The sequence below is a fragment of the Hemicordylus capensis genome, chromosome 6 (genome assembly GCF_027244095.1).
Source record: "Hemicordylus capensis ecotype Gifberg chromosome 6, rHemCap1.1.pri, whole genome shotgun sequence".
Taxonomy (NCBI): Eukaryota; Metazoa; Chordata; class Lepidosauria; order Squamata; family Cordylidae; genus Hemicordylus; species Hemicordylus capensis.
This window is the reverse complement of record NC_069662.1, coordinates 107,821,155-107,847,534: the sequence shown is the minus strand read 5'-3', so window position 1 is coordinate 107,847,534 and position 26,380 is coordinate 107,821,155. Positions and strand designations below refer to the sequence as shown.

Below are 26,380 nucleotides of genomic sequence, written 5' to 3'. Positions count from 1 at the left end.
TCCCTTTATGGGTAATATAAGGTAGGGGGCCAGTTTGGTTATTGGGGGCAATTTTGGGGATCAAGCGTGAACTTATTATTACTGCTTTTCAACCAAAACAAGTCTTCAAATTGGTTTGTTGTTATTGCTATGCTTTAAAAATTGCTTTTATAAAATATTCTTGTTTACATAGCAAAAGAGATGAGCAAATGGTTCCCTTTCCACAAAAGCTCACATCCTAAGCTTTTCTTCTGCAACTCCCTGGTTCTTCCAGTAGACGCTGACTGGCAGCCACAATTTTCCCCAGAATGTCCTTCTGAACGGTGCTACAATCACATTGCATTCTGAGGGCATTTGGGGCAAAAAGGCAGCTACAACCACCATCAACACAAAGTATAGGTGGCAGTGGCAAGAATGGTGAGAGAGGGTAAGTAATTCTCCATTTTTGCCTCTGAACTCCTCTCCCATTCAGGTGAAAGTCAGGCATTCACACTTGACCCATACCTATTCACACCTTTCAAATCTATTTCATACCCACCTCTCCTTGTGAAGCGATTGTGTTTAGTTGATCTGGTGTAACTCAGGAGAGAGCCAAGTGATGCCACAGAGACACCTTAGCTGTTTGTTTATGCTGGCTGGTTATAACCACTCCTTCTACACCTCTATCTCTTAACAGGTAGCATGTTAATAATGTTCCTTAAATAAAGCTGTGGCCTGTTTAATCTCAGCTACTGATGTCCACCTCCATATTTACTTCCTCCTGCAATGATAAGGCTCATGATACAATTGCTATATAAAGCTTCGGAATAACATAGTAGCTATATACAACTATTCTAAATCTGGTATGCTTTCTTAAGTACTTTGTGGCTCCGTATATTAATGTGAAAGTTAAGTGTGGACTGCAGAGACATTAGACCAGAAAAAAGAAGCCTCATAGACAGCATGTGGGTGTGTGTATAATACATGTAAAAATATCTCACCTCCTGGCTGCCTTGGCCTTCATTTTGCAATGGAAATTTGTAGTGCCTTCAATTTTCTAATTATCAGAACATCATTGTTTTGTTTTTGGAGACACCCAGTTTCTAAAATTAGATGGAGGCTCCAACTACATGTTATGTAGAGCTCTGCGATTCTTTTTCCTGCAGGTTTGTTGTGTTTAATTTTTAGCAGCCTAGGCAGGCTACATGATATGAGTGGAAGGAAGATGGGTAGAGGCAAGGCTGGCTCCAGAGAAGGATGGGTAGAGAGAGGCAAGGGTAGTAAACACCCACTTAGAAAAATAGTTGCCCTCCACCTGCACCCCCATTTCTGTTCCACAAATCTAAGGCACAGCATGTCCACATAGAAATGCACCATTCCCCTTAAGTGCCATTTTTTTCCTGGAGCCACCTCTGAGGAGAGGCTGCTTATCTCTTTCTTCTTGGGTCATTTTTCAGTTCAAGCTGCTTTTTCACTCACAGGCGGAAATATACAGTACAGGGAAGCTTTGAGGATCCTGCATATTTCTTGCTGGGCATTAGAAAGCTGCTCCAGGTGGGTGATTTTGGGTTGGGAAGGGAAAACAGTCTCTCTCTATGCATCCTTTCTCCACTAAGACTCACAGCCTGCCTTGGCTAAAAAAAAAAAAAAAATACAGAGGAAAGAATCATGGAATGTCATGTGCTGTGTAATTTTAGCCTATCAAATATACTCCTAAAGCATAATGAGACAAAATGCTTGTAGTTTGACAGCATCATGTTATGTTTAATGCATGTCCTTTTCCTTAAAAGTGGCTTACACTGCAATCCTACGTACAAAATTCTTTGTCTGTCTGTCCAGGAAAGTATGAATAGGATTGTAGCCTAATGAAATAAGAGGTAGCTTCTAATCAGATAGCTTTGATTGCTTTACATAGCAATTTTCTTTTCTGTTTTCAGATTCTTTTAAAAAAGATTTTTTTAAAAAATGATTATGCTATGGTACATATAGTGAGAATTTCTTGTTACTGAGTTTTATTTGACTGCTGAACAGACTCCCATGGGAGATGCTAAGGAGGCCCATTGCTTGAAGCAATCAAAGTATTTGACAAGAAGCACCAGCAAGCACACGGCAGACAACAGTCCTGTGTCAGCTGGAGGAATGTATGAGCTGATCCATTGGTGCTTCTCACTGTTTGTTTCCAAAATCTGAGGAGGCAGATTTGCATGAAATGAATAACACATAAGGGAAGAAACAGCAAGCAAGTGGCTTGCTGTTGGGATACATTTTCTTCCCAACTGAATTCAAGACTATGGTTCATCAGCAAGAAAAAACATTGGCACACTGAGGCACAGTAAAAATGGTTTACTAAAAAAACCCAAACACCATTCTACACTTTATGCAAAATGAGGTGGTAAACTGAAATGAGAGAATTCTATACTGTAGCACTTCCAACTGCAGGTAGGTGGTCATATGTTTGAATGCTCTTATACTTCACAAGTCCCCTTAAGTCTGAAGTGGCACAGGCCAGAATTTTATGACAATGTGGCTACCAAAGAAGCCCTTGAGGCAGTTCCTCTTCATGCCAGCAATGCATATTAATTTACATTGGCTGACATTCTGCCTAATTTATTAGATAGTAATTTCAAAGTCCTATTGAAATGTAGTCATTCCTTAGACTACTCCCTGAGCATCGTCTAAATTTTCCTTATTGAGAAATTTAGTCAGGATGTCAGCCACTGTGCATTCATTCTCACTCTTGCTCTCAGCTTTACTTGCCCTCATGATCATAGTCAAATCTGATTGGCTACATAGCATAGGAACATAGGAAACTGCTATATACTGAGTCAGACCATTGGTCCATCTAGCTCAGTATTGTCTTCACAGACAGGCAGTGGCTTCTCCAAGGTTGCAGGCAGGAATCTCTCTCAGCCCTATCTTGGAGAAGCCAGGGAGGAAACTTGAAACCTTCTGCTCTTCCCAGAGCAGCTCCATCCCCAGAGGGGAATATCTTACAGTGCTCACACTTCTAGTCTCCCATTCATATGCAACCAGGGCAGACCCTGCTTAACTAAGGGGACAAGTCATGCTTGCTACCACAAGACCAGCTCTCTACTCCAATTGGCTAGGATCATCCATATGACTAACCCAAGAAACAATCCTAAAAAGAACCTTGCTGGATTGACCAAAAGTCATCTAGTTCAACAATAACAGTGCCCAGCCCTCACTCTCAATTGACTTCATTTGCCTTTATTTATGGCAAATTTGACTTCACATTGTGACCAGTATCCAAACTAGCATCACATTTGCAGAAGAATCTGTCACATATGCAAAGGGCATTTTTCAGTGATCTTTCTTCCTACTTCAGTCAGTGCCTCCCAAAACTATATTGCTGAGGGTCCTGCAACATTCAGAAACATATTACAGGGGCTTGTAATTGAGGATTGCCAAAAACTGCTCCCCTGCCACATTGTACATGCAAAATGTTCTTCAATGTGTGCTGCATTAGACTGGATATCAACCAGTATCATTATGACTCATAGAATCAACCATCTATCTGATCCAGAAAGGAGAAAGAAGCGATAACAAAAGGGTTTGTTTATGGAAAGTAGCTGAAGCTAAAGGAAAAAAATCCCACAAAAAGGGTTGAAACAAGGTAGATATGTACACAAAGTATTTTAAGAAAACTCTCCCCTTTTTGAACTGAAAACATTTCTCTTTTTGAACTGAAATTGAAACTGGAAAATATTCAGAACTGCCCTAATACAGACAATAATTTCTGAAGAGCAATGGGAACAAATTCATCTTTAACCTTACCATAAAAAGAGCCCAAGTCAATAGAGCAGTGAAATAGATTAGACCAGATAGCCAATAGCTTCTGGTCTAGTTAATTTGTAGCTAATGCTTAAACAGGCATGGAAAGTGCAGATCCAAACTGCAGGACACTAAAGCAATTGCTAAACATGCCCACTGGCTTCTGATTTTCATTGGAAATTCCTTATCACCCATAAAGAAGACAAGATCAGTGGCACCATCGGTATAAAAGAAATAGAAATGCTGCACTTACCCAGAGCTACTGAAATAATGGGATTCATTTGAGCACAGATCTCAAGCATATTACTTGGAAACACATTTCAACAGATGAGATGAGATGGTCACATAATCCACACCTACAACTTTAGAATGTGAACAATTCTGTTGTGAAAAATTATGTTCATCGCCTGATGAAAAGAAATCAGAGAACTAGCCTTTAGGGATGTGCAAACTGATTCAGGTACAAATCAATTTGGACCCAAATCTAGCTGATTCGGGTGATTTGGAGACAAAACAAATCACCCCTGTGGTCCATTGGCTAGATTCGGGTACAAATCAAATCACGCCTGATTTGATTCGAATCACTTTGAGATTCGGATCCCTCCTATCAATTTCCCCAGATTCCCAGCTTTCATTTTTTTTAAAAAAGGTTAAGCTCTAGAAGTGGCGTTATGAAGCAAAATCCCCTGCTAACTGGGCAAAGAGGCACCTTTTACCATGGTGATTCTCTTTATTTAGCAGGGGGAGAGTAACTGGCCCTATCCACCCCCAGCACAAGTACTTCCAGTGACTGTTGCTGGTGTCTATCTTATGTTTTTTCTTTTTAGAATGTGAGCCCTTTGGGGACAGAGAGCCATCTTATTTGTTTGTTATTTCTCTGTGTAAACCACCTGAACCATTTTTTGAAGGGCGGTATAGAAATCAAATTATTATTATTATTATTATTATTATTATTATTATTATTATTATTATATAATATACAAGCCATAAACACCTGGGCTATACCTATTATCAGATACACTGCAGGAATAATAGACTGGACCCAGGCAGAGCTAGAGAAGCTAGATCGTAAGACCAGGAAAATAATGACCATCAATCATGCTCTGCACCCCCGCAGTGATGTAGATAGGCTATACCTCCCTCGCAGCTCAGGTGGAAGAGGAATGCTGCAAGTCCATCAAACAGTAGAGGAGGAGAAAAGAGGCCTTGAAGAATATATGAAGGACAGTGAAGAAGATGCATTTAAAATGGTCAAGAACGAGAAACTATTCAACACCAATGAAACAAAGCAGGCCTACAAGGACCGAGCAGAAAAATGGAAAAATAAGCCACTGCGTGGTCAATATTTGCACAATATAAGTGGAAAATCAGACATCACCAAGACCTGGCAATGGCTTAAGAATGGCAACTTGAAGAAAGAAACAGAGGGTTTAATACTGGCTGCACAAGAACAGGCACTAAGAACAAATGCAATAAGAGCAAAAGTCGAAAAATCCACAACAAACAGCAAGTGCCACCTTTGTAAAGAAGCAGATGAAACCATGGACCACCTAATCAGTTGTTGTCAAAAGATCGCACAGACTGACTACAAACAAAGGCATGACAAGGTAGAAGGGATGATACACTGGAACATCTGCAAAAAATACAAGCTACCTGTAGCCAAAAATTGGTGGGACCATAAAATTAAAAAAGTTGTAGAAAATGAAGATGCAAAAATATTATGGGACTTCTGACTACAAACAGACAAACATCTGCCACACAATACACCAGATATAACTGAAGTCGAGAAGAAAGAAAAACAAGTTAAAATAATCGACATAGCAATACCAGGGGATAGCAGAATAGAAGAAAAAGAAATCACCAGCAGCCAATTACAAAAAGCAACTTTACTGTGTACAGCCTATATTCTGTGACGATATCTATAATAATAACAGCAACAACGATGATAAAATTCAGCCATCTCAGGTCCTTGGGAAGGACTTGATGTCTGGATAAAACAAACCAGTCAAACACCTGTCTGACTGTGTAAACAATAATAATAATAATAAAATGTGTGGTCAGTATTTTTCAAGTGTTTGGATTCTTTGGTGTATAATAACTTTCCCTCAGTGAATCCCTATGAAGATTCATTACACACCTTCATTTCTTATATTCATTTTGACTCTCTTTTTGATAGTGTCAACTGCCATGTACCAACTACACCCCACTCCCACCTGCAAGGCAATGGGGTACTACTTAGTTTGTGTTCTAGAATTTTGTTCAAGTGTTTAGGCTCTTTGGTGTCTAATAACCTTTCCTCATAATGAATCCCTATGAGGATTCATTACACACCAAAGAGTCTAATGCCCCCCAAATTCCTAAAATATAAACTGAGTACTGGCTTGTGGTTTGTGGGGTAGTTAGAACATGGGATGCCACTAATTCCCCACACCCACCTGCAAAGCACTGGGGTAAAAATGAACAGAAGAAATGAAGGTGTGTAATGAAGACACTAAAGAATCTAAACACTTCAAAAATTCCTTAAAAAAATAAACCGAGTACCCCAGTGTGTGTGTGTTTGTGGGGGTGGGGGGTGGGGTGTAGTTGATACATGGCAGTTGATAGTTGGCACTGTCCAATGATAGTCAAAATGAGCAGAAGAAATGAAGGCATATAATGAATCCTCATAGGCATTCATTATGAGGAAAAGTTATTAGACACTAAAGAAGCTAAACATTTCAATATTCCTAAAAATTAAAAAGAGTATCCCACTGCCTTTCAGGTGGGGGAGGCAGTTGACAGTTGGCACTGTTGAAAAGACAGTCAAAATGAACAGAAGAAATGAAGCTGTGCAATGTATCCTCATAGGGATTCATTATGAGGAAAAGTTATTATACACCAAATAATCCAAACACTTGAAAAATAATGACTACACATTTTGCTCTTTAACTCCACTTCTACAAGGGCTAGAGCTTAGCCTTTTATTTTAAAATGAAAGCTGGGGATCCATTTTAGGGTTAGGATATGGCAACTCTGAATCCCCATTGTTTCCTATGGTGGAAATGTTCAAAATCAGTAAAAACCTTTTTTAAAAACCCATTAATATCAACCAAGTGTCCCACTGCCTTGAAACTTTGGTGACACCCATAGGGACCTATCCACCACCCAAATTTCATGCCCCTGGGACCTTGTTAAGTGGTCCGAATCAGTCTGAATCTGAATTGAATCAAAGCAAATACAAATCAAATCTGGGGTGATTTGAAGGAGGTGGATTTGGATACAAAACGTATAAGGGGTGATTTGTTTTGGGCACAAATCAAATAAAAAAATTGATTTGTGCACATCCCTACTAGCCTTGCCTTTTCTCATTAAACAGCAATAGTGTAAGATTTGGATACTAGAATGACACACCAAGGGCTATTTCAAAAATACAGAAATGGCTTACTAACATTTTAGTAAAAATACTTACAGTCCATTCCAAATAGCTTATTTCAGAAATACTACTTTAATCCAGTTTATTCCTTTAACTCCCGCTAACTCATCAATAAGCCCTGCTAATTTGACTTTTTAACATGGTGATTCTCTTTATTTAGCAGGGGGAGAGTAACTGACCCTATCCACCCCCAGTGCAGTACCTCCAGTGACTGCTGCTGGTGTCTATCTTATGTTTCTTTTTTAGATTGTGACCCCTTTGGGGACAGGGAGACATCTTTCTTATTTATTTATCTATCTATCTATCTATCTATCTATCTATCTATCTATCTATCTATCTATCTATCTATTTATTTATTATTTACTATATCTCTATGTAAACTGCTTTGGAAAGTTTTGTTGAAAAGCAATATATAAAATTTGTTGTTGTTTAAGAAATAACTAAAGGCAAAGTTCTGTATTATATATGACCATACGTAATCTCCTGTTAGTGAAGTGATGATGATGAGGGATGAAAAAAATGATGATGAAACACTGTTTCCAAATTGAACATCAAACCAAAAGCGTGTGTGTGTGTGTGTGTGTGTGTGTGTGTGCAAGGTGTGTGCATGTGTTTGTTGGTAGGATATTATAGTTTGTTGTGAAAGCTTGCAATATAAAAACTTAAAATATTTGTTTTATTCAAGTGACAGTGGCTACTTGTTCCAAACATTGCTTGAGGCACCTCTTTTATTTCACTAGATTCCACTAGGAGAAAAATATAATAGTTCACACACTTGTACTCAGCCTGTAATGAAAAAGGAGTTCATATTCTATAAATATATTTCAAGTGCCAGGACATATCAGATGTATTCTTACAAATAGCCTTCCAAAGGTAGTAATATATCCTCAGTGTATTATATTTTTCACAACAGTGGGATCATGATTCATAGAATTGCTTAGGCATTACTCTGAGATATGAATACTTCGAACCAACATTGCTGGTACCTGCAGCCTGGTAGGGCTATATATATAGTAAGGATTAAAAAATATCAATCCTGCTGTCAGTCTCTTAAGATCAAATAATTAAGTCCTCACTCACAGAAAACTCTTATTAAACACTAAAGTACCTCCAGAGTGAATAATAAATTTTATAGTCCTTTCTCGTGATATACTATCGAGTTAGAATGCATTTTTTTTCCTGTTGAAGGACTCTCTATCATTTGCCTCTTTGATGGATAAAATGGAACAAAATGAAGACTGGTGCAGCTGATGTTTTATGGTCTTTGTGGGAGTTGATCCACTTTTACCACCTTTGGACCCAATCCACTAGAAACTTCTCTTGCACAAACTAAGCTGAAGTGAATGGGATATGTGCAATAGCAAATAATTTTCAAGAGAACCACATGCTACCTGTGACAGCACTTAAAGCCTTTCCTTCACAACCCAGTATCATCAATGTGTGGTTTCACATCACTTAAAAAACAGGCGCATTTGCTGCACTATAGTGGGTAAACATTCATCTAGCATTAACATTAACAAAGCAGTCTTTAACCCCAACAGATCTCTTCCTACAGCCACTTGTAACCTTACTTTTTTCAAGTGTCACTGAATCCCCTTCTATTGCCAGTGCACTGTCGCCCAAAAGCTCTGAGGATTTATTTATTTTAAAAATATGTATGCTCCTCAAATACATCAAGGTCTACTACTACAGTCAAACAGTAGATGAGGATATAAATCTGTTTCCCTTTAGAGTACAGGTGAGGGAGCATATGACTGAATGCTCTTCCATACAAAACATTGTCCTACATATAGAAAATTCCGTGTGGGTGAGAAAAATCCAAGCTTAGCCACCTGCCTGTCATGCTTCTTGCATCGACGAGTTGTACCGATTTTTTATATCGATGAGTATTCACACCATTACCAGCACTCTGAAGGTAATGTCCAGAAACAGGTTGACTGACTACATCATCTGGTGCTTGTGAGAGTTAGTGCTTTATTCACCCAATACACACAACCATGTATATCCAAGTCAGAGGCTGTACCCAGGTATACATGATCATGTGAATGTAGTGTGTGTGCACATACACACAACCATGTATATGTGGGTACAGCCACTAAACTGGGTATAAATGGTCATGTGAATGGGGTGATTGTTGTGTATGTTAGAACATAAACAAGAATACCAAATTTTGGCTTTTTCTGGCACACATAGTTAGGAATTACCTCATTTAGAACAAAGATTCATGAAAATTACCAAGTGATGCAGAGTTCATGTACATAGAAACAAGTACAAAATGCATGTCAGCTATATAAATTATTATTATGAGGATCCCTACTACCCTTCATCTTTCCCCTCTCCTCTTTTTAAAAACTCTGTTTTTATACATATAACCTGGATTGAAGGACAAAACAGTTTCATAGCCACAATTCAACAGAGAGTGGAACTTAGTGAGATTATGCATTAGGGATGTGCAAACTGGTTTGAGGGTTCGGTTCGATGGTTTGTGGTCGGACCGAAGCCCCCTTCCTGGTCCTGTCTGGACTGGGACTGAACACCTCCCTCCCGACAGTTCATGAACATATTTTAGGTTTTTTTAGTTTTTTTAAAAAACCTCTAGCCCCTTTAGGGGAGTTCCTAAAGGCCGTGCGGGTGTGTGTCTGCAAAGGTTTTCCCTCCCCCGACTGGCCTTGGTAATCACTGCCGCAGCCCGTTTTAGAGCTTATTTCAGCCTGTTTGTGCCAAAACAGAGGCCATTTGCTCATGCATGCAGAGGTCAAAATGGCCACCATGCAAAAATACAGAGGCCCGAATGGGCTGAAATAAGCTCTAAAAGGGGCCATGGTGATGATGATCGGGGCCGGCGGGGGGAGGGGGAACCTTCACAGACACCCCCGCAGCCCATAGGAAGCCCCCTGCAGGGGCTAAAGGTTAAAAAAAATTCCACCACCCCCCAAACTTCATGAACCCTCCCGGAGCAAACTGAACCGGGGGGTGTTCTAAGGGGTGCCGGAACAAATTGGCCTGGTTTGGTTTGAGGCCAGTCCAGCCTCGAACTGAACCAGGCCAGCTGGTTCCATGCACATCCCTATTATGCATATTTACCTCTAGAACACTGTCGGATGGATCGTACTCACAAAATAACAACTTAAATAAAGTTGTTATTTTACAATAAACCCCCGCTAAGTTAGCAATAAACCCCTGCTAACTTGGCAAAGAGGCACCTTTTAACGTGGTGATTCTCTTTATTTAGCAGGGGGAGAGTAACTGGCCTTATCCACCCCCAGCACACTGTTGCTGGTGTCTATCTTATGTTTCTTTTTAGACTGTGAGCCCTTTGGGGACAGGGTTCCATCTTATTTATTTGTTATTTCTCTGTGTAAACCGCTCTGAGCCATTTTTGGAAGGGCGGTATAGAAATTAACTGACTGAATGAATGAATATGTTATTTTGGACAGCCTGTGCCTATTCAGTGAAACTTTGGACCAAAGAGAGTATTTAGTTTTAGTTTTATTTTAGTTTTAATTTACTTTATTTTCAAGTTAACTATTATACTTGGGGGGGGGGAATCAATAAAATGATTGATAAAACAAATGACCTAAATCAAAAGTTTTTGTTGTTGTTTACATTACATTTGAGAGAGCTTCTTGACTGCACATATAGCCTGAAGTAAAAATAATTTGAAATAGTTGATAAATTAATGGTATTTCTAATTACTACTGCAACTAATGGTGTGATAAGCAATAGTTTGAAAACCCATTAATGAAAGACATCTCCTTTTCTTTAGCACTTTCCTTTAGCTATCTGTGAACTACATATGAATTGACAGAATTAAAACCTCTTAACAGACCATCTTAATTAATCTCCCTCTCCCCCCCGCCCCCACAGGAGACAATCTGACTGGAGCTGTCACAATGAAAAACAATCTTTCCTCTTGTGATATTAGAAATGTTTATTCTGATGTTTTCAGAGTTCGTGGAAGTTTTCACTGGACCTGTGTATGAGAAGCTTGTTACCAAAATTACTCAGGAGAGTTTAGACTGCGGATTAGATTAATGAGATTTTTAAACTCAAAGGAGAGAAAATTAGTTGTGACTTTTTAAAATCCAAGTTAAGTTTTAGGAGGTTTCTTTCCCCACAGAACATCAAGGATCTATATATATATTTCTCCTGGGTGTGCCCAGGAGAAATGCGTCCCGGCAGCCCAGCTGATTGGCTGGGCTGCGGGGGCGCCTGATTGGTCCTGGCGCACCCAGGAGAATGCCGGGGAGCCAGGCGGGCCCAGCCGCGGAGTCGAGGCGGCGGGCCTGGCAGGGCCCGGCTGCGGAGGCGAGGCGGCGGGCCTGGCTGGGCCCGGCAGCACTCTTGGGCCTGGCCGCGGCGACGGGCCCGGCGGCGGCGGCACCCTCGGGCCCGGCGGCGGCGGCGGCACTCTTGGGCCTGGCCGTGGAGGTAAGGCGGCGGGCCCGGCCGCAGCGCAGGCGGCGGTGGGCCCGGCCACACTAGATGCTCTGTGCCCGGGCCCACTAGTACTTGATAATTCACCAAGAGTGAATTATCCAGCTATTTTTAAAAGGATTTCTCCCCCTCCCCCCCTTAACATATAGACTGGCCTGTATCAAGTCCACTTGAGAGTTTTACAGAAGGGCATAATAAGCTCAGTGGGGAAGAGATGCTGGCTGTGGAGCCAGGGGCTGAGAGTTCAAATCCCTGTGGGGGTACGTGGGCAAAAAGTAACTTAAATATTTGAGTAATAGGAGTTAGGTCTTTCTGATTTTATTTGGAGGAGAGCTGGTCTTGTGGTAGTGAGCTTGAATTGTCCCCTTTGCTAATCAGGGTCCACCCTGGCATGCATTTGCACCCTAGAGACTACATGTGAGCACTATAAGATATTGCCCTCAGGGGATGGGGCCACTCTGGGAAGAGCATCTGCATGCTTACATGCAGAAGGTTCCCTTTCGCCTCCCTGACATCTCCAAGGTAGGAATGAGAGAGACTCCTGCCTGTAAGCTTGGAGAAGCTGCTGCCAGTCTGTGTAGACAATACTGAGCTAGATGGACCAACAGTCTGACTAGGTATAAGGAGGCTTCCTATGCTTACTGCTACAGTGCAATGCTATGAGGCATGATGTTGTACAAACATTGTAGAGAGACTGCTAACATGCAACCAAAAACTCTGCCTGACATGATGAGCAAAATTACTTATATCGTCCCACTGAAATCAAAAGGAAAAGTTGGCAATGCCAGTCCAATTTAGTTCATGCTGTGGTGAAATGGACTCTATAGGGTTAATGTGTTCTTCCCTTGTAGCTTTCTGACCTTGCTACAAAGTTACAGGCTCTCCCTGCCTTTAAAGGCAGGGAGAGCAGCCCCCGACCATGCTGTGAATGCAGCGCTGGCTGGTATTTGTTCTCAAATGGGGAACACGGCCGCATTTATAAGCGAAGCTGCACCCCTTGCATCTGATGTCAGATGCAGGGGGTGGTGGCTGGGGTGCCAGGTGCAGCCCCAAATTAGCGGCGGCCCAGGCTCTTTGAACCCATTTGCTCATTGGTGGTTCCACCCCTGTCCAGAGAGGTTCAACTGCAAGTACAGTTGCCACCAGCTCATCTGGTGGCTACTCAGGGATGGGCATCTCTGTTGCTGCCCCAAGACACTGGGATGTGCTCCCTGCTGAAATAAGAGCCTCCCCATCTCTGGCAACTTTTAGAAGGTCTCTAAACACACATTTAGAGCTTTTTAACTGGACTTGTGGTTCTAAATTGTTTTGAGGTTGTAATTTCTGTTTCAGTTTGTTTTATGTTGCTGTAAACTGCCAAGACAGAAAGTTTGGGATGGGGTGTGTGTGTGTGTCTGTGTGTGTGTATTGGATGGATGGATGGATGGATAGATAGATAGATCAAGGTTAGCAGATATTTTGTTGTGACACATCAGCTTCAGTGCTATACCCTAGTGGTTGAAACGTGCTCTTAAATACAATAACTCAGCATCATGACTCAGCAAAACTGACAGCAATTAGCCAATCCAGTATCTCATAATAAGGAAGGAGAGAGTGAAAATATCCTCACTCAATAGCCAATGAATTTCACTGCCTAAACAAACAAACAAACAAACAAACAAACAAACAATATTGTCTAATAATGTTTAATTTTTTTCCTACTGGAATCTCATAAGCCGTTGAGAAACCTAGGGCATCACGTGGGGTGAGCATCAATGGCCTGGGTCAGCTGTGTACACCATCAGAGTAAGCCAGCCATGTGACGGTGATCACCCCCATCACCAAAGTCAGCGAGCCACAGCCAGCCATGTGATGAGTGACCACAGGTGGTTGTGTGAACCATTGGAAACAGCCAGCCAGCCAGGACAAGCCATGGGGATTGCCACCCACCTGATGGGAGGCACCCACCTGTGCAGGTGAAGGGAGCAGAGGTGTGCCAAAGCCACACTTTGCCTGGGGTTCCCCTGATTCTTGGGCCAGCCCTGGATTCACTTGAGAAGAGTGACCAGTCCCAGCATTTCTGTGATGGGTAGAATCTCTCCACAGATTTGCAAGTACAGCAAGTGCAGTCCCAGGGATGCTGTATGCAAACACAGCATCCCCAGTTTTGAAAACAGCCTGTATCTATGTGGTCGCTAAGAGTAGATGCCGACTTGACGGCACTCACTCATTCAGTCAATCAATCAATACTTCCTTTGCACAAAAGTACAAAATAGAATCAAATCTATGAGAATCTTCTCTGTATTTCCAATAGTTTCTGAATGTAGCAAACAACAGTACATCTTGTAGTTTTTAAAAAATTATGAATGGCCTTGCTGCTACCAAACTGAATGGAGAATCTCCTTCCCATTATTTCAGCAGCAGCAGCAGCTGCTATCACTTTCCTCTTTGATTTTATTATAATCAAAGCCACTTGAGACAAGAAGAGTGAGTGAAAAATTGGATTTGCTGGCGAATTGATGGGTTGACAGGCTGTACCCATTAAACTCTTTTAATCAAGATCCCAAATGCTGCTCAAAATGGAAGAAAAAAGAATTACAAAAACCTGGAAGAAGATATGTTGAATTATTAAAATGTATATAACAAGGCACTTGCATTCATCAGGACACATTTCTGATTTGTTTTCTAATTGTGAACTACGATATAATTGTTATTCTGTGCAGCTGGAAAGAGCACCAGGGACATAAAGGAAATGTGAATAGAATGGTGAGAGGAACAACAAATGGAAGTGTGTTTTCCCCCACCTACATAGCTGCAATATTTCCCCCCAAGAATGTTTTCAGTTGTATTTCACTCAAAATCTTGATTTGTGTCACTGAATGGCCAGTACATGTCAATCCTATAAATGTAACTTTTCCACTATTTTCAAGCAGCCATAACATCAAGGGAGAAAGTACATATAGAGGTGTGAGAGTGTGTGTGTGTGTGTGTGTGTGTGTGTGTGTGTGTGTGTGTGTGTGCGCGTGTGCGCGTGTGCTTTAAGCCTGCAGAAAAGAGACCTCAGAGGTACGTATATGTTGGGCTAAGAAATCATTATATGTGTACCTCAGAGCACTTTCCCCTTTGTTCTTTCTTTTAGCGACCTTCAGCTTTTTCTACTCTAACAGTAAATCAACAAACATTGCTGTCTGCCTTTGTTGTAATTACAGAGCCTAGTGTTCTTCTAGGCTGCAATTTCATGTGGGTATGGCTGCATCTTTTTGACTTCATGGGATTCAAGCAGCCATGTGTGTACAGGACTGTAACCCTAGGATTCATTACTGTGCAAAAAAATCCAGCCTTTGTTCTCCACCCCTTGCTGAAAACTACTTCATATTCTAGCCATCACTGGCCTTGACTACTGCAAACTTTTCCTCTTGGGTCTTCTGAAGTCTCACTTGAATAACCTCATTTCTTCCAACCACTCTGCTGCCAAAGTTATTCATGGCTCTCATCATTACATGTGTGATGCCCTTCCATAAATCCATACACTAACTTCCTGTCCACTCACAGATCCTGCACAAGCTCCTTGTTCTTATATCCAAGCAGGGGCATAACGAGGCTGGAGTGGGCCCAGAGACAAAATTTTAAAATGGGCCCCTCGCTGATACACACACACTCACTTCACATGTGACTTGCCTCTGGGGGGCCCCTCGAGGTGTGGGGGGCCCCAGGCAGCCGCCTCCCCTTGCCTAATGGTAGTTACGCCCCTGATTCAAAGCCCTTTCTGGCCTTGCTCCCCTTATCTCTCTAGTAGGGAAGCTCCTCCATTTTCTGTTCTGAATGTCTTCTCCTCACCTCACCCAAATGATTCAACACTCTCTCCCTTGCTTCTTCCTATGCCTTTGTCACCCCTCAAATCCCTCCTCAATCCATCTCTTCCATGAAGCCTTTAGCACAACCCCCTGGTTCCCATATCCTACTACAGCTAAGCCTGACATTGAAAGTATGCACATTCTTCACCATTTATCACTGTCTTAGTCCTCTTCCTTTGTGTCCCACTGCTGAGCTCTCATACTGTCTCCAATGCTTTTTAACATCTCCATGAAACCGCTGGGAGAGATCATCAGGAGGATTGGTCTGGATGTTATCAATATGCTGATGACATCCAGATCTATTTCTCCATACCAACTTCTTCAGGGAATGGCATGACCCCCCTAAATGCCTGCCTGGAGGCAACAATGGGCTGGATGAGGGATAACAGGCTGAAGTTGAATCCAGATAAGATGGAAGTACTGTCTGTAGGGAGTTGGGAACAGAGAGATGGTTTAGATCTGCCTGTTCTGGATGGGGTTACACCCAACCCCCTAAAAGACCAAGAACATAGTCTGGGAGTGCTCCTGGATCCCCAACTATCCCTGGTTTCTCAAGTTGAGGCTGTGGCCAGGAGTGCTTTTTATCAGCTTTGGCTGATTTGCCAGATATGTCCATTTCTGAAGACAAATGACCTTTAAACAGTGGTACATATGCTGGTAACCCCTAGGCTTCAAACTGAAGTTGAATCCAAATAAGAGAGAGGTATTCACTGGGGGGTGGGGCATGACCCAAGAGATGGTTTCGATCTGCTTGTTCTGGATGGGGTTACACTCCACCTGAAAGATCAGGTATGTACCTTGGGAGGGTAATCCCTAGGCTTGACTACTGTAATGCACTCTATGTGGGGCTGCCTTTGTATGTAGTTTGGAAACTATAATTGGTACATAGTGCCCAGATTGGCCTCTGGGTTCTCCCAAAGGGACCATATAACACCGATTTTGAAAGAACTGCACTGGCTGCCAATGCTTCCTTTGTATGCTTCCAAACGAAATACAAAGTGCTGGTTATTACCTATAAAGCCCTCAGTGACTTGGGTCCAGGGTACTTAAGAGAGTGCCTTCTCTGTTGTGAACGCTGTCACCTATTAAGATCAACTGGAGAGGTCCAATCACAGTTGCTGCCGACTTGTTTGGTGGCGACTCGGGACCAGGCCTTCTCGGTGGCCGCCTCGGGGCTTTGGAATATGCTCCCTCCTGAAATAAGAGCATCTCCTTCTCTATTTGCTTTTAGGAGGACCCTGAAGATGTACTTGTTTTCCCAGGGTTTGAATTGAAATTCATTGTGATTTTATCTGTTTTTTGAATTTAAACTGTTTTATATTACGTTTTAACTTGTACACCGCCTGGGGATTTCTATATCAGTTGGTATAGAAATACGATCAATCAGTCTATATTGATTTATACACTGTAAACTTCTTGGGGCAGAGACTTTCCTCTTGTACTTTGTAAAGTACACACCCAGTGATTACACCAGTGATGGTGTAATCATCATCATATCTGGTACATGTTGTTGGCGTACAGGAGGACTTCGATATTCATGGGGGTTCTGTTCCACGGTTGTAATGCAGATACGCAAACCATGATTATCGAGGCATTGTTTCAGTGGGGAATTGGGGGTTAGCTTCCTGGTTGCTAGGAAAATGCAAATAAAATGCATTTTGGGGGCAAATTTGGAGTGGATGTGGGGGGGGGGAGCTCCTCACCATGCTTTGCTGCTCTCCCCGTATCAGGCTGTGCCTCAAAAAATCACTAATTTTCTGTTTTTTAAAAAACAGGAGCCATTTTGTGGCTCCAAGAAACAAAAATGGTAGCCGGAAATGACCTCCACAGGCATGCAAAGTCGACCTGTTTGTATTTCCCCATGTATGCTGAGGTCAATTGTCTTACCTGACTGCAGACACGTGAATAATGTGAATAATGAGATTTCCCTATGTAATACACATAACAAAACATTGTATGTTAAGCTTTCCGCTTTGTTTTAATGAATGGGTTAAACAAGTACATAATGATCGACTGACATTGCTAAACCAACTGTTAGTAATGTTTCAATTTTAAAATCAATGGCTGACATGATGGGCAGCCCTGTGTCAACATTAGGAAACCACCAGGACTGCTGCATGACTTGAAAGGCAGCCCCAATAGTGTATCATGATAGTGTAGTCAGATAAAAACTGATAGGTTTTAAGTTGTTCCTTAGGGGCTGCTGAGGAATGACTTAAAACCGTGTTTGGGCAGTTGCACAGTGCTACTACCATTTTTCCAATGGAACTAAGGGGATCCTAGTGGTCCCTAACAATGACAAAAGGCTGACTGTCATATCGGCCAGTGAGCACATTTTTCTGGCTATTATTTTGTAATATTTAGCCTTAAAAGTCAAACCAGGAATCTAAAGAATGCAGGATTCCATTATCTCCACTGAGAAATTATTTATAAAGCCTTCAGAAACACATTATTTTTAATAACACTGAATCATTTTTCTTTTTAGGTGTTCAAACAGTTGGACAATAATGAAGTTTACAAATTGAATAGCATGTTGGTAGGGAGAGGGATGCTTCTAGCCATTTTGACATTAACATTGCATGAGAATAAGGGAATTCTTCAATGTACTGAAAAACTGATGAACATTTTCAAACTGTTGAAAATCCAGACAATAGAAGGACTGGCCTGTATATTGACGATGACGAAAATTTATATTACGCTTTTCAACAGAAGTTCCCAAAGTGGTTTACATAGATAAATAAAAATAAATAAAGATGGATCCCTGTCCTCAGAACCATGCTATTTATGTTGCTGGTTTAAAATAAGAGTACTCATACTATTGCAGGCAACCTCAATAATACCAAATAAAAAGGAATCAAGGGTCAACTGCTTGACTAATGCTATACTTACACAAGCCTGTTGGGCTACTGGAAGTTTGTTGGGGCTAGCATAAGTCGGTGGTGCTAGCTAGTTGCACTGGGTCTGGAGCTAGAGTTCCAGACTAGTGTTGTGCTAATGCAACATGTTTGCACTTGCACAATGAGGTGCACAACCTATGGCATACTTCATATAGTTTGCAGGGAATTTTTACACAGTCATGCAAGAGTGCCATTTCAAGCAGTGACATGATCTTAGGAACATAGGAAGCTGCCATATACTGAGTCAGACCATTGGTCCATCTAGCTCAGTATTGTCTACACAGACTGGCAGAGGCTTCTCCAAGGTTCCAGCAGGAATCTATCAGCCCTATCTTGGAGAAGCCAGGGAAGGAACTTGAAACCTTCTGCTCTTCCCAGAGTGGCTCCATCACCTGAGGGGAATATATTACAGAGCTCAGACATCAGGTCTCCCATTCATATGCAACCAAGGCAGACTCTGCTTAGTTAAGGGGACAAGTCATGCTTGCTACTACAAGACTAGCTCTCCTCTACTTGCACTAGTGTAGTTTTCATTGCATTAGCACACCATTTGTCAGGATGTCAGCCAAAGACATTTGCAGAGATAAGAATCAGCAGTTGTCCACAGTAGAGGCAGTAGGCTTTATGGAACTACTGTTCCTGTTCCTATCCAAATTATATTATAACCTCTATCAGTTGAAAGAAATACAGAAATTATGATGATGATAGGGCAGGAACACTTGTTACTGGAAGTCCAGTTCTTAGTTTGTCCATTACATCATCTTTATCTATAGCATAATGATCTGAACATAGAGAATAGCTTGACTAACCAGAAATTTTAATATGATCTGATTGATTGATTGATTGATTGATTGACTGACTGACTGACTGACTGAATAAATTGCTGTTCCAGCCCACTCTGGTGCTTAGTGCAAATTGAAACAACTGGTGTGTTGTTGGCCCAAGGAGCAATAGCTATGAGCTGCAGTTTCCAAACAGTCTTCAAAGGTGGACTCGTGTAGGCTATCTTGCTGTAGTCGGGTCTGAAAGCAAGAGAGACAGAACAAAATTTGACCTTGGTCAAATTTAGCCTTCCATATGAAGCTATACCAAGAGCAGAGATCAGCATTTTGCATCACACTCAAATATTTTCAATTTTTCATTCTTGAACACATTTCATAAAATTTCAGTTTGTCCAGTTTTCATTTAGCATGAATTAAATAATTATATTATTTATAACAAACGTAGTGAGCTTGACACTGTAGCTGTATTTTTCTTCCTTCCAAAGTTTTGAAATTAAATCATATTTCTTGTCAGTCAAAAAGCTGTGCATCAGAAACTATATATGTGTGTGTACACACAATGGGAAAGTTCAGACTTAGTGCAAAGCTTGGCTGAAGCCGAGGTCCACATGACATCTTTTAGCATCAAGAATGTTTGCTCTCCCTCCCATTCCCACACAAGCCTTTACTTCCTTTCTAGATTAGGATATGCCAAGATTGGTCATGTAATGTCATGTGATCCCACCAATCTCAGCACAGCCTAATCTAGAAAGGAAGTAGAGGCTTATATAGGGATAGGAGGGGGAAGGGCTTGCTCCCAGAGCTGAGGAATGTCATGCAGAGCTCAGCTCCAGCCAACCTTTGCACTATGTCGGAACCCATCCTATATCTGAGACTAGTGCAGTTCACACGATTGTGTGACTATGTGTGTGACGTGAAATGGTGTGATGTGTGTGACATCATACAATAGTGTGTGATAAGAAATGGTGTGAACAAATACCATTGAAAGCTGCTTTCTTACAATCATGGAGATATTAGTTAAAGAGCTAACCAGGATTTCTGCATCCCATGGAGCTGGTTATGAGACTGCAGATTTCCTGGGCAATCCTGGTCAAAACGCTGTGGCTAAACTATATTTAACCAGTGTAGATCCTGGTTATCTATCCTGATTAAATGTCTTTTACCACAGCTATTTGACCAGGATTGTCCAGGAAATCTGTGTTCTTACAACCAGCTCTGCAGGGTTCAGCAATCCTGGTTAATCCAGGATTTAGCAATCTGCAGTGTTCAGCAATCCTCTTTAACCAGGGTTGCCATGACTGTGAGAATACAGCCATAATATAAGAAAATAGTAGTATATACATAGGGGTGTATCATACAACACAAGTCTCAGATTGATGTGTCTCAGACAAAGAAACAAACACACAATATAAAAAACTGACAAAATGAACACCAACAGTTAAGACTACACAGATGTTTTGTGGGGTAGGGGATAAAGTCTCAAAACAAACACTAAGAATAAGGGGGAATAAAAGATAAAGGTTTTAGGGAAGATAGATTGGAAAAGATTACAGGTAGGGATTCTATGGAAAACTAACAGAATTTACTAACAAGCAAGAAAGACTTCAGGAGATTACAAGCTAAGACACACAGTACACAGAACCCCGTGCCAAAGCAACCTTAGTGCTACTGACTATTTTCAGAAGCAAAAGAACTCAGAGGACAGGCAAATAGAACTAACAGAGTTTGATATATTCTTTTATGTCCCTCTCCCAAAGCACTGTGATTGGAACAGAGGCACTGGTCACCTTCATATGTCAGTTTCAAAGCACTCTTAGTCCCTCATCATTTCTTATATTATTCTTGTATGAAAATCACCTAATTCCCTCCATTAGTTTTAAAGAGATACAATTGTTTGCCATGGGGAAAAGGGGGAAAAAAAGCTGCCAAATATATCAGAAAATCTCTAAATATATTCCAGCATCTGAAATACTATTCAGAGATATTCAGAGGCCAAACGATTTGCTTTGATATTTGGTATTCAGTTGGATTTTTGGATCAAATATCATCCAAACTGAATACCTAGCTGAAGCTTCACACAGCCCTAAGTGATAGAGGTTTGTAAAACTGTGCATGATGTGGATAAAGGAAGTTGATAAGGAGAAGTTTTTTCCTCATAGTATTAGAATTCAGTGTCATCTGCTGGAATTGACTGACAGAGATTCAAGATGGACAAAATAAAGTTCTTCTTCCTTAATGTATGGGATTTATGGCCACAGAATGTGTTGATGGCCACTAGTTTAGATAGTATTAAAATAGAGTAGACAAATCAATGGAGGATAGCTCTAGCAATGGCTATTAGTTATGATTGTGAGACAGAACCTCAATTTTAAAAGACAGTATACATGTGAATACCAGTTGCTGGAATGACAACACGGGGAGGACTATTGCCTTCATACACTATTTATGGGATTTCTAGATACATCTAATTAGACACTGTCATTGACGTAGTCACAAATTCAGAAGTGCACAGTGCTTTTCATGACAGCCCCCATGGCTACACTCACCCTGACAGCCAAGCCCCATGGCCATGCCCATCCCAATGGCCACACCTCTCCCTTAAATAGATGCAACAATGGGGGTGGGGTTCTGTTACAAGAAGTCAAGGATCATGTAGACTCTAGGGAATGGACCGGAATGAATGACAGGGAATGCCAACTGAAATATACTAGTTCCTTCCAAATGGCCATTTGGCCATTCCATGTATTCCTATGACCATTTATACGGAACCACTGCATTTCAGTGGGCATTCCATGTCATTCATGTTAGGATGTCCTGACACTAGTCTACCATAGGACTAGCATGCTGACAGTCCCAGGTTCAATCCCTGGCGCATCTCCAGGTAGGATGGTCACTAATTTAGATAGTATTAAAATGGAGTAGACAAATCAATGGAGGATGTGTCTACTAGTGGCATTTCCCAGGTAGGACTGGGAAAGGCTGCTGCCTGCAACCTTGGGAAACTGCTGCCAGTCCATGTAGACAATGCTGAGCTAGATGGACCAATTGTCTGACTCCGTATAAGCCAGAATCCGATGGTCCTAAGAAAGGAAGTATGATAATAAATGGTTGGAATAGCAAGAGCAACACATTATTTCCATATAGAAAGCCAAGGGCTTTGCATCCCTGCTGAGACCCTGGGGGGACGGGGGAAATACCAGGACTGTGTCCCTGCAGGACTACACCACTGGACACTGTGGCACAAAGAATGCTGGAATTGAAGGAACTTTGGTCTGATCCAGCAGGCCTCCGTGTATGTTCTTATGTTTCAAATCCCCACATCCCTAAATGACAGGAAGTTTCAGGGCATTCTTTTACAGAGTCAAGTTCTTTATGGGAAAAGGGAACCTGAGTCCCATGTTTTTGTTTTAAATGTTTATTTGTAAATGCTTATTTACAAATATACACAGGTTGAGCAGGTGGGAAGCAAGTCACACACAGGCATGTGTGCAATGCTAATCCCCAAACAGTGTCAGTCCTTTGGAAGTGACCACATATACTTGTATTATTTATTATTATGATTATGAATATCTGTACACTGATTTTTACCCACCCCCGCAAAAAAGTATCAAAGCTGTTTACATAGAAAAAGAAATAAGATGGTTCACAATGTAAAAAGAAACGCAAGGCAGACACCAGCAACAGCCACTGGAGAGATGCTGTGCTGCTGTTGGCTTGGGATAGTTACTCCCCCACGGCTAAATATAAGAGAGTCACCACTTAAATTGTGCTTCTTTGTCCAGTTAGGATGAGTAGTTTGTGGCCCACTAAGATATCTAGATCCTTTTCATTATGCTGCTGTCAAGCCAGGTATCTTCTGTTTTAGACTTGTGCATTTAATTTCTGTAAGCTGCTTTTTTCCAGCCAATGCCGCAAATGTTTTCCATTTCTTGTAACATTCAAAATATACACCTCCCTGGCACACAATAAACTTTTGCTGGACAATTTCTTTGCCAGGTCAGGCATGCGAGCTTGCCCTTTGAGAGATGTGTTGTTAGCAGATAAAAATGTTGAAATAGACTGAGGGTACACAAGAAATCTCACTGTAATTATCATTTGAACTCTAGGGAGTCTTTCAAAAGACACTTTAAGCAATTCTTAATATGTTTTCTTATCAGCTCAAAGATTTTAGGTCATATCTGACTTGAGGCAAAATAACAGTTTAAAACTTCTGTTCTTTTTCAAATGTTTGTGTAAAACCCCCAGCGGTACCACTTTGTTTAGGCTCATATTTTAAACATGTTGAATGCCGTCATCTTCACCCGAAAGCTACACAGACTGTACTCTTATTCATATTAAAATAATTGGTTGGATCCACAGGCTTGGATCCACAGGTGTCCTTCCACTAGTAGAATACATCTTATGTTCTTTCAAATCTCAGCTCAGCTATGACTTCATTGGATGGCCTTGAACAAGTTGTGTGTTTCCTGTCTGTAATATGGGACATAATGCTTCCTTCGCTTACAAGGTGGTTGTAAGAATTGTGGATGTAATGGAGCACTTATGGGAAAGTGCTACATATGTAACTCTTATGAAATGTGTTATTTTCACATTTGGTCTAGCCGCAAAAGCAGCATTTGAGTCCTTTGATACCTTCCTTTTATGCCTGATGGAGCACTTTTGCAGTATAACTCCAAGAACATATTTCTCCGATAAAAAGATTTCTCCATATCTGTTTCAAACCTCTACTTCTTGGACTTGCAGAAGAGATGTCTACTTTAGCAGTTGTGATCAGGGGTGTATGCTTAATCCCATGGCAAGCAAGAGATAAAAACAGCCCAATAGCCCAAGTGTTTCACTAAATTGTGGACATCCTTTCCCAGAGCCAGCTTCTTGCACTGTACACACACATGGTCCAACATTTATTTTTCTGATTAGCTCCCACAAGCCTTTCCTGTCTGAATCCACATATTCCCAAATGAATATGTTATCCCAACAAATATTACCATTGTACCAGTCTAATATGTGGCGATCTGTCAACCTTGAGTGTTGTCTCTACACAAAACATCCCTTAAGATGCACCTTATATTGTGCTGGTTATTTGCAAAAACAATTGTCTCTTCCTCCAGTGCTCCAGGTGGGTAACTGCTACAATTTGAAACTGTCCAATATCTCTAAAATATGTTTCAGGACTCTGTTATTTCAAAAATTGCCCAAGATTAACCTGCTTTATAGCCTGGCTGTTTTTCAGTTTTATCAAGATCACTTCATCAGTAGCAGAAACCAGGGTTGTGCATTTCAGTTTTTTTACATTTTGTTTTCAGCCACATCTGAAGGCCCCCCCCCCATTTGGTGAGGGTCCAAATTCAACCCTCCCGAAATGCCTCATTTCCGGTTTCGGAGCCAATTTTATCGGATTCCAAAACCGAATTACCAGTTCCCCCCTTCCCTTCCACCCCAGTCTGTTCCCCATTTTCCTACCTACCCCAAAGACACCAAAATCAGGTCAGCAAGCAATGCTTAATGCTTCTGCCTCCTCCATTCCACCCCAGTACATTCCCCATTATTACAGAGGTCCCTGTCCTCCTCCCGCCACCAGCAGCTTTCCCTCCCCACACCTGGCAGTACTTTCTCTCCCCGCCGGGCTCCCTCCCTCCCCACCATTTTCGCCCACCCGCTTGCCTGTCACCTCCTCTGCCAGTGCCCTCTGCCACCGCCTCCATCACCTCCTCCTCACCCAACCGTTTGCCTCCTCCACTGCCTCCCTGCTGCGGCCGTGCCCGCTGCCGCTGCCTTATTGCCTGCCCAAAGAAAGGAGCTCTCGGCAAACTCCCTAATCCCTTCTGCTCTGGAAACTGCCCCTCTGCCACGCATCTCGCCTTGCCTTCACCTGCCAATCTGTAGGCCTGAAGGGTGGGAAATTCAAGCAGATGTCACGTCAGGAGTTCAGGAGTCCAGGACTCAATGGAGACTGAGGAGAAAGACTTTGCCACTAAATGGAGGTATGGAATGTTTCCCAAAGAACAAAACTTTTGGTTCCAAAGCAGGATCATTTTGGTTTGGGAACAAAAATCTTCGTCATTGCAATTTTGATTTTCAGGAGGTGTACGAAATGTCCGAAATAGACATTTTCAGACGCAAAACGTTTTGTTGCTGAATCGAAATGCACGAGTCTAGCAGAAACCTTCTCCATACAGAAGCAAAAATAAAGAAAATTTTTAAGTGCCTGGAAAAAATGTTTTGTTTATTGGCCCAACACTTTTCAGATCCAAGATCCTTCTTCAGGAACTATAAAGTAAAACAATTATCAGCACCATTTCTATTACTACCCCTGATAACTAGGCAAAGGGGCACCTTTTTAATATGGTGATTCTCTTTATTTAGCAGAGGGAGAATAACTGGCCCCCAGCACAGTACCTCCAGTGACTGTTGCTGGTATCTATCATGTTTCTTCTTAGATTGTGAGCCCTTTGGGGACAGGGAGCCATCTTATTTATTTATTATTTATCTATGTAAACCGCTTTAGAACCTTTTGTTGAAAGCCACGCCCCTGAACAGCCCTGCTGGATCAGGCTCAAGGCCCATCTCGTACAGCATCCTGTTTTCCACAGTGGCCCACCAGATGCCTCTGGGAAGCCCACAGGCAAGAGATGAAGGCCGGCTTGCTCCCCTGCTGATACTCCCTTTTAACTGATATACAGAGGCATCTTGCCTCTGAGATTGGCCTATTGCCATAAGACTATGTTACATGAATTGCCTTCATGTGCTGCATGTTTTAGGTTAGCGATTATTCTAGAAGTTCCAAATTCACATTGTTGAGTCAAAGGATCCTCAAAATAAAAATAAAAAATGTCACCGCACCAACCTGAACAACCATACACTCATAACAAAATCTACAATAGAGATAAAAACTATAAAAATCTGGGGGCATCTGGGGGCAAACTTTTCATTTCTGAAATCTATTTCATTTTCTTGCCTAGAAGGACTGCCTCATTACCTTCATTTTCACTCACCCAGAAAACAATATTGTCTGATTTATGTTTCTCTATAAAATGGTTAACTATAGGTGAGCCAATCTTTCTATGTACAGTAAACTACTTACATGTTCCCCAGTCTCTGTGTGTGTTTTTAAAAACCATTCTTGATGTTTGACCTATATACATCTTCAGGCATGGGCATTGTAATATATACCATTCTGGCTACTGAAACTGGTAAACAGCCTTAGAATATATTCCCTGTGGATTATTTAATAGTTCTTCTTTAAAGTGTACCCACAATGTGTGCCACAAT

The 26,380-nt window shown here is 41.5% G+C and overlaps 1 protein-coding gene across 5 annotated transcripts in view; it reads left to right on the top strand.

Moving 5' to 3' along the window:
* The window catches only part of LRRC3B (leucine rich repeat containing 3B), a 402,453-nt gene that overhangs the window by 268,970 nt on the left and 107,103 nt on the right, over window positions 1–26,380 (top strand). Inside the window, exon 1 of one of the 5 annotated variants that reach the window (XM_053261537.1) lies at window positions 11,428–11,593. The exons of the other annotated variants lie outside the window; for them this stretch is intronic. The gene's annotated coding sequence lies outside the window, so the exon portion shown is untranslated. Of the gene's footprint in view, window positions 1–11,427; window positions 11,594–26,380 lie in introns of those variants that run through there. 5 annotated transcript variants of the gene reach the window in all.